This window comes from Nicotiana tabacum, chromosome 6, assembly GCF_000715075.1.
Source record: "Nicotiana tabacum cultivar K326 chromosome 6, ASM71507v2, whole genome shotgun sequence".
In the NCBI taxonomy this organism is placed as follows: domain Eukaryota; kingdom Viridiplantae; phylum Streptophyta; class Magnoliopsida; order Solanales; family Solanaceae; genus Nicotiana; species Nicotiana tabacum.
In genome coordinates this window covers 93,619,873-93,628,940 of record NC_134085.1, presented here as the reverse complement: position 1 = coordinate 93,628,940, position 9,068 = coordinate 93,619,873, and the positions used below count along the sequence as shown (strand labels likewise).

The window sequence follows — 9,068 nt, the reverse complement described above, 5'->3', positions numbered from 1 at the left end:
TTGATGGGGCAATTGAGGTCCAATTTTGATGTTTTTGGTATGTCTAGACTCGTGAGAGGATGAGGATTCTATTGATGTGATTTTTATCGGATACCGAGATGTGGGCCCGGGGGCCGTGTTTGACCAATTTCAGGATTTTTTATGTAAATTGAATATTTTCGAGTGGGCTTTGTTCCCTTAGCATATTTTAATAGTTATCTACTGATTGTGGCTAGATTTGGAGCATCCGAAGGTCGATTCGTGAGGGCAAAAGCATCGCGGGCTAGAGTTTGGACCGGATCGAGGTAAGTAATGATTGTAAATACTATCTTGAAGGTTTGAAACCCCGGATTTCACATCGTTGTGCTACTTTGAGGTGACGCACACGCTAGATGATGAGCGTGGAGTCGTGCACTGTTGGAGATTGTGACTTGGTCCGTCCCGTATGACTGTTAAGTCGCATATTTGATTTGAAATCTTATGATATTGCATATTTTAGAGATTGATATTATTTTTGGGATGTATGTCATGTTTGGGCCTTGTACCGACCTGCTGAGACCCTTAGGGGCACTTTCACTATTTTTCCTCACTCTATTTGTTTTGAAAGCATATCCTCAGTCATGTTTTACATGTTTATTGTTTAAATCTGGTTTTATCACTTTACTTCTTAAAATATGAAAATTGTTTGGGCTGAGTTCCCTGTTTTACTGATGGTCCGAGTGATCGTGAGGTTGATGACTGAGATAGATAGACCGAGGGTCTGATTGTGAGGTTAATGACTGAGAGAGGCCAAGGGCCTAGTTGTGAGGATTATACATTTGTGGATCGGGTTGCACGCCGCAGCCATATATATATACATATATGTATATGTATATGTATATGGATCGGGCTGCACGCCGCAACGATATAGCGCTTGGACTGTAGGAGCCCCTCCGGAGTCTGCACACCCCCAGTGAGTGCAGTCGACTATATATATGGATCGGGCTACACGCCGCAGCAATATATGGATCAGGTTGTACGCCGCAGCGGTTACTATATGGTATCTATTGAGTGTGAGTGCTGAGTGTAAGCGCTGATTGGTAAGAGTTGAGTCACGAGTGACTGATAGGCTTGCCCGAGGGGCTATCTATATACATGTACACGAGTGATGGTTGCGTGAGGGGCCTGGTTATGAGCTTAATGTTTTTCACTCCTCCTTAAAGTGAGTTTCTATCGAAGTGAGTTTCTATCGAATATGTTGATTTATTGCTTTCACTCATCTTTAGACCGAGCCCTATTGAAAATGTTGAATAAATGCTTTAAACAACTCTCATTTAAACTGAAGTTTTAAGTTATGAAATGGGTATGAATTTCTGTTTTGCCGAGAGGCTGGGTATGAATTTTTGTTTTGCCGAGAGGCTGTATACGAACTATGTTTCGCCCGAGGGGCCGATTATGATTTTCATCACTTTCACTATATATATATATTTCATTAAACCCATATTGAAAATGTTAGAAAAATAATTTTTAAAGGATTTTACTGAAGTGGGAGTTTAACAAAATGATTTGAGTGGTATCCTGATTTGGAAATAGGTTATAATCACTATGGTGTTGTGACGTGGTTGACGCACTTACTGCTCAGTCTTTATTTACTCTTATTACTTACTGGATTGGAGTACTCACATTACTCCCTGCACCTCGTGTGCAGATTCAGGTATTTCGGAACCCGGTAGCGGTGTTGATTGCTCAGAGGCGGAGTCATCGGAGTTAGCAAGGTGGTTGCACGACGTTCGCAGCACTGCTTTCCTTCCCCTCATTTTCATTACTGTATTTAGTACATTTTTAGACTCTTGTTGTATTCAGACCAGACCTTGGTAGATGCTCATGACGAGTGACACCCCGATGTCGGGCTTGTGTAATTATTCTGCATTTTTCTTTTTTTAAATTTCATTATGAGATTATTGATTTGTAGATGGTATAAAAACAACTTCTATTGGAAAATGGTTGATTCGGGAGTTGCGTCGGCTGGCCTAGTTTCACGATAGGCGTCATCATGATCGGGTCGGTTTTTGGGTCGTGACATATAGTATGTTCTATCGCAACGGTTTTCCGTCTCCCTGTTGGAACGACTATGCTTATCAACTGCAACGGTTGAAATTCGTTTCCATAACATTTGATGCAACGGTCAATAACTGTTACCATATCACTTAAGCAACGGTTATGTAAGATATTGTTACGACTATATATGACTATGAGAACGATTTTTTCCAGCTATTGCAACGGTTTGAACTACCTATTGCAACGGTTTATAGCTCATTTTTGAACGATTTATAGGTCATGTTGCAACGGTTCACATTTTCTATTGGAACGTCACATGACTCCTATGACAACGGTTCTAGTAGGCTATTGTAACCGTTTAATTGAAACGAAAATAGCGCCCTTATTGTAAATAAATATTTACATATACGATAAATCATAAATCACCAAAATTTATATAAATAACAAAATAAAACTATTCATAATCTAAATTGTCCAACAAGCTAATAATATTCATAAAAGTGAAATGTTCTACCCCAATAGCACACGTTTTACATTTCAAGAGTCAGAAGCAAGTTTCAAAATGTTGATAACAAACATTAATCCTAGACCATGCATCTACACCAATTCAAAATTCTTCTTAAGGTCTAGATCTTCACTGCCTCGGTCTTCTATTTTTTTCATCTACTCCACCTTTACGTTAGTATCCTCCAACGGAAATTAACATACAACTCTTAAAATGGATAAGCTGCACCAAAACATTGTAAAAAAAAAAGGAAACAAAAATAAGAACATGACATTCAACTTTGATCAGTTGCAAGATCTAATTGAGTTTCAGTTAAATAATGAGCAAGCACATCTATATGAATAGAGCAAAAACCAAAGAAAAAGAAGAGCAGATATCGTTTTCAGTTCTCCACTATATATGATGTTGTTTTGACTGAACCAAATACTTTGTTCTTGATAGTTATGGCCAGAGAAATTCCAAAAAAAAAAAAAAAGACAAATGGAGTGACACCAAGAAGTGACAAAGTTTCTGAAAACCAGAGTTGAGTGAAATTATAACTAAGTGGACATGATCAAATGATTTGTTAGTAAAAATATAGCTAAGTGCCTTTGTAGTTTCATAATGTAAGTATAAGCTAGGAGTCAGCTAGTTACCTAATCTAATGGCAAATTGAGATAAATTAGTAACCAAGGCACATTTAATCAATTGCTATAGCAGTGAGATATTTGGCCATAGATTCTTCTACTTTGAAAGAATGAGCAAGAACTTGGTCACAAAATAATATGCACATTCAGCAAAAATAAATTTTGTTCTACATCAAACATGACTTTTGTAATAAGGCCTTTCATTTGGTTATCATATGACAGTCAAAACTAGAACATGCCTAGATTGTTCTTTGTTATACAATTATTACATGCTTATGTGAGCAAGAGAACAGGTAAAAACATAGAAACCTCCATAAAAAAAATCAGCAGAAACCTTCATTAAAATGCAGCTGAAAAGGTGCTAAAAACACAACAAAATAGCTGTAAAAATTACCCAAAAAATGCAGTAAAACAGCTGTAAAAATAACCTTCCCAAAGCTGCTGCAAAATGCAGCAATTCTCCTTCCCAAACACATAAAAAAATAGGAGAAGAAGAAGAAAGAGAAGAGGTGTAACACTTGGTACGGACTGACCTTGATTGTTACTGCTGACGATTGAACTTTTCCTTCATTCTTTGTTGCATCCTCTCTTCCATTTCCTCTATTTTTTGTTGCATCGTCTTATCAGTAGCATCTACAGAGGATCTAGAATCTCTCATTTTCTTTTTTAAGATAGTCTTGGTAACTCCTCGACCATACAATCTTTTGCGACCTGGATGCTCAGGTCGCATGACTGATGCAAAAGCGCCAACTTAATCACTGCCATCTTTACTTTCTTGAGTTGATTGTATTCTCACCATTTCAGCCTACAAACCAATGCAAGAGAAAAGAGTTAAGAAAATAAAATTGAGTCAATAATTAAGAACAAATTAACTTAATAGATTATCCGAAAGGAGTAAGCATGTGATAATGGACTGAGCTAATTACTCATTGTTTTCCTATCATCTTTATGAACAAAATGGAAGAAATGAAACGTCAATATTCAAAATGGATAAATGACATGAAACGTCAATATTCAAACTTCTAAAGCTATTTGTGCATAAAGAGAGTACACAAGACAAGAGCTTGTGTTGTCCATTTCTTCCAAGTAGTTGGATCTAAATCCAACTTAAATGACATGAATATATTTTCAACAGTAACCATGTACGTGGCAGATAACCATGTACGTGGCAGGTAACCATGTACGTGGCAGAACATTGATAGAAACCACATATGACATATGAGTTCATTTTCAGGCATGACACCAGAGCAATACACAAAGATATGGATACCATATGCTAAAGAGCAACAAACACTCTTAAATGACTACCATCAAACCATGGTGTGATTCACAATTATATACTCCCTCCGTTCCGGTTTATGTGAAGCTATTTCCTTTTTGGTCCGTTCCAAAAAGAATGTCTCCTTTCTAAATTTGGAAATAATTTTGCTTAAACTTACAATTCTACCCTTAATGAGAAGCTTTTATAACCACACAAATACTCTGGGTCTCATTTTGACTTGTTTAGGACCACAAATTCTAAAAGTCTTTCATTTTTTCTTAAACTTCGTGCCCAGTCAAACAGGTTCACATAAATTGGAACGGAAGGAGTAATAGATAATAAGTGCTTTTCCCTTATCAGATATGTGCACAGACCTCTTAGATTATAGATACTAAAGGTCATATATTTTAGAATACTCAAAGAGATCTCTGCACATGGCAGAAAGGCCATATATGAACTATTTAGTGTATTGCTTGAAGTAAAATCTTTTAATGCATCACATACTTAAAGAGCCGACGAGTAGAAAACTAGTAAACTATACTAAAAATCACAGCAAACATTAAATTAGAAGTTTCTTACAGTTTTACTAATTATATTCTCATATGAGCCTTTGTATACTCGACCATGTTTTCTTTTTCTTGTAGCCACAAAGATGTCCTTACTTGATAAAGTATCCGAAGTATCAACAATTTCCGTCTTTTTTGCCTAGATACATAAAAGTTGATACAAGAATCTTTTATGCAAAGTTAGCAAGTTCATAGTTTAAAGAAAATAGAGAAAATATCAAACCTCGCAGATTAGAGCATAACTTTTTGCAATCAGTGTGTGGATACCTCAACTCTTTTCGATTCTCTGTATTGGTTTTGGACGTTTTCTGCAAATAAATACGTCAATCAACACACTTTTGGTAGCAGCCCACGCTGACCTTAAAACCAATTCGTGAAACATAATGGAGTTGTAAAATAGCTAACAACTGACCAATCTCATATTTTTTCCGATCATCAAAATCCCTTACTAACTGAATATTCCAACCAGATTCAGTGTAACATTCTGAACCACACAATCTTTGAACAAGAAAGAATTTCGTAATCTAAAATTTATTTTTCTGAGAAGGAAATCCAGAATTTATCTTATACAATATAAACATATATGTTAAAAGGCATTTTCTTTTATATTCTAGCTAAGAATTTTTGAGTAAGAATCAGTAGAGCTAGGTGTAGAGTTAATCCCAGCAAGGCTACTATTGTAGCACTGAAAGACTGAAGAAACATAAGAAGTTGATTCCTAACGTTCCTAAATAATTTGCTTTTAGAGAAATGTTGTAGTTTTTCCAATTATTTGCTTTGTATTGGTTGATGAATTTTATCGTATTTGACCTATTTTTCTTGACCAAATGTTTGGCGAGGAAGTAAGCAAATTCATTTTTATCAACATCGTGCATGTTTTTATGCTTTTAATTAAAGTGCTAGAGAAACCAGCTTCTCTCATAACCCTACTAACACTAGGGTCATCTAAAATGTACAAAATGAACTGTTCTAACTCAACCTTAATAGCCAGAAGAGGCTGCTATTGCTGTTGTTCTATGCAGCCTCTTCTCTGATGAGCTTGTGATCTTTTGAGTGCAGCAATGAAAGCATTAGACAAACAAGGCTGGCCATGTAGGAGTGGACCAGGACTTGTTGGAAGCCTATTAAGTGCCACATTAAAACATAGCTCAACAGCTCTACACTGAAGAGGATGATGATGATGAGAAATAGCTATATGATTTGGTTGTGATTTGAGACAAGCCCTTCTAAGAAGATAAAACATATATTCTGATGAACTGTAAGTAATTCAAACCAGGAACTACTTATATTCTGCTCACCTTGAAACCAAAATCACGGCAATCACAAGGTTAATTTAGTTCAAGAATTGCAATATTAGATGGAAGAATTACAGGAAACCAAGACGTAAAAAACACATAAAACATAGTAATAGCTTTATCATTTTAACTCGACTTAACTGGGAGTTCAGAAAGAAAAAGGCAAAATTATATCTAAATTTAAATTTTATCCCTTCGATCTAGCACGGGATTTAAGACTATAGAAGCAAATTGCTCGTTAAATACAAAGCAAAATGCTGCTAGTCTGCTTCAAAGGGGAAAATATGCGACCTTTACAATAGAAAACATGATTAAATTAGGATGATTTTTTTTATTTTTCTCATAAATTCGAGAGCAAAAATGGAGGAATTACGGTACAAAAAGACCCTAATAGATCTCTAACTTAGAATCAAAGCTTCAGTAGAAAATACTCACCACTTTAAGGAAGGAAGAAATTAATAAGTTGAACAAGAAAGAATGAGGGCTCTTCGATTTTCAACTTGTCTTTCGATTCTCTGACCATAAACTCGAACACCAATTGGAGAAACCCTAAAGGATTAGTGTAAAAATATTACCCTGCAATATTTGTAACAATAGGATCTGAATGCAAAGCCTGCATCACGTCATTAGGAAAGGAAAAAAAAATCAATTTTAGCATATTGCAAACTTTTAAAGCTCTACAAAGAGGATGAAGTAAATCTATAAATTACTGTTTAGGCATAGAATGGAACCATATTTAACATTTCAAGCTCTACAAAGAGGACGAAGTAAATATGTGAATTACCATTCTAGGTATAGACATGGAAGCATCAATCCAGGTAACCTACCTGTGTACATTCATCCTCGATCGAAAACGGAAAAAAACTGACTTTTGGGGATTTTGGGAAAAGCAGCCGCCGATGATGGATGGGCTCCTAGTAATTTCCGGATGAACGATAGAGGCCTATGTCAATCTTTGGGAGAGAATGCCGAAGGAATGAGTGGGGGTTGTACTAAAATTAGGGATTTAGATTTTAGTATTTTATTAGATATAAAAATAATTTTAGCGGGTGTAGAAAAATTGGGTGAAAAATATGGAGGGAATTAATGAACGTTGCTATAGAGAAATTTTTTTAATCAACCGTTACAGTAGATAGATTTATTGCCACGGTTATAGAAATTGTTACCATATAAACATCTATTGTAACGGTTCGTAGGATGTTGCACCGGTTTGGGTGCTAAAGTGTCCTAATAGTTCCAATAACCTTTGGCAACGGTTAAAATCCGTTGCGATACACCCCCTATAGCAATGGTTACAGATCCGTTGCAATAAGAAACGTTGCCATAGCCCTAATTTCTAGTAGTGGTGATTAACCCTATAGATATGATCTCTGGGTGATTTACGTAGTAGCTGGCAGTGATAACTATTGGAAATGCTCAAAATTACTCAGTTTGATCCTATGGGCATGCTTTCTAACGATGGCATAGCTAAGCAACGAAACAGTGTTTGAAAGTTCAATATTAACACTTTAAAGCGAGTGGTAATGTCCTATAGGCAGGATTTCCAATGAACAACGATTGAAACTGACTTTTTTATACTTTACTCCTATAGGCATGAATTCTAGGTGAGTAGTATAATAATAGCAGCAAATTGATCAATTAAAGACCTATAGGCATGGTTTTTTTAGATAAAAATTAGTAGAACATAATCTTATAGTCAAAGAATCTAATGAATATGATGTAGTTATGTAGATTGAAAGAATGGTCATTGACATTTTATTTCCTATAGGCATGATATCTAACAAACATTAGAAGCAGGATATGTTGAACGAATTAAACACTCAGGTCATATAGGCAGGTTATCTAACAAACACATAGGAGCAGAACATGCTGAACGAATTAAATACCTATAGGCAGGATTTCTACCCCTTTTATGCAAATATTAGAATAGACTCATTTTCCCAATTTTACTAACACCCCAATTGTTATTACAATATTATTACAGGCCCAATGAATGATATAAACTACAAAGTTACAAATAACTATAGTGGGCCTAAGACAGGCCCAAAGTATACCCAGCCCAGCCAGGCCTTCAATTTCGTATCCATACAGGTTTCACCATAGCCCAGAAGTCACAGTCAATCCAACACAAAATAGCCAAAACCCAGTAGCCATAGTTGATCAAAGGTCCAGAAAACAAACATTTACACAAGCCCATTGGCTTATGCAGTAGGTGAAAAAAGACAGAATGGAGCAGTTAGGACAAAGTGCCAAGGAACCTTAGACCCTAGTGTGTTAGAGTTCACAAGGGTCTCAATTGGACCCCGAGCAGTGCTCATACTAGGGAGGTCAATGATAGAACCTAGGTAGCCTTGAATTTCAGCCAGCTAAGAATGAGAACTGAAAAGAACCTAGGTAACAAGTGAAAGAGAGTAAACTAAGGGTGAGAGACAACACTGAGGCTTTAGGTTTTATAAACAGACTTAGCAAAGATTTAGAAGAACAAGTTTAACACCTAGTGCATAAGTAGTCACACATTAATAGAACAGGTTTGCAGGATTGGTGTACACAGACTCATAGTAAGGAAAAGGTTCAAATTATGATAAGTATAGGTCCTAGTGTTACAAGAGAGAATCATATTAATTAGCAACAGAATTTAGATAGGATGAGAACAGATCATTACAACTACTAGGAAGTCAAGACATACTAGAAGCATACTAATAGGGAACATGATCAAACATGCTATATAGGCAAGATATCATCACAACAAATTCAGAATAGAATAGGAAACAGACTTGTGACATATAGTGAATGTATACA

General features: G+C 36.0%; 1 long non-coding RNA gene across 2 annotated transcripts; it reads right to left on the bottom strand.

Moving 5' to 3' along the window:
* Positions 1 to 2,429: 2,429 nt before the first annotated feature.
* LOC107792422 (uncharacterized) lies at positions 2,430 to 7,394 on the bottom strand. 2 transcript variants are annotated; one of them, XR_001649528.2, is made up of 6 exons: positions 7,097 to 7,394; positions 6,705 to 6,882; positions 5,198 to 5,282; positions 4,988 to 5,113; positions 3,681 to 3,952; positions 2,430 to 2,743 (listed from the first exon to the last, which is right to left on the bottom strand). It is a non-coding gene; the product is annotated as an uncharacterized LOC107792422 (long non-coding RNA). The 2 variants fall into 2 exon arrangements; XR_001649527.2 differs by lacking the exon at positions 4,988 to 5,113 and having other exon boundaries at positions 7,097 to 7,388.
* Positions 7,395 to 9,068: the final 1,674 nt, after the last annotated feature.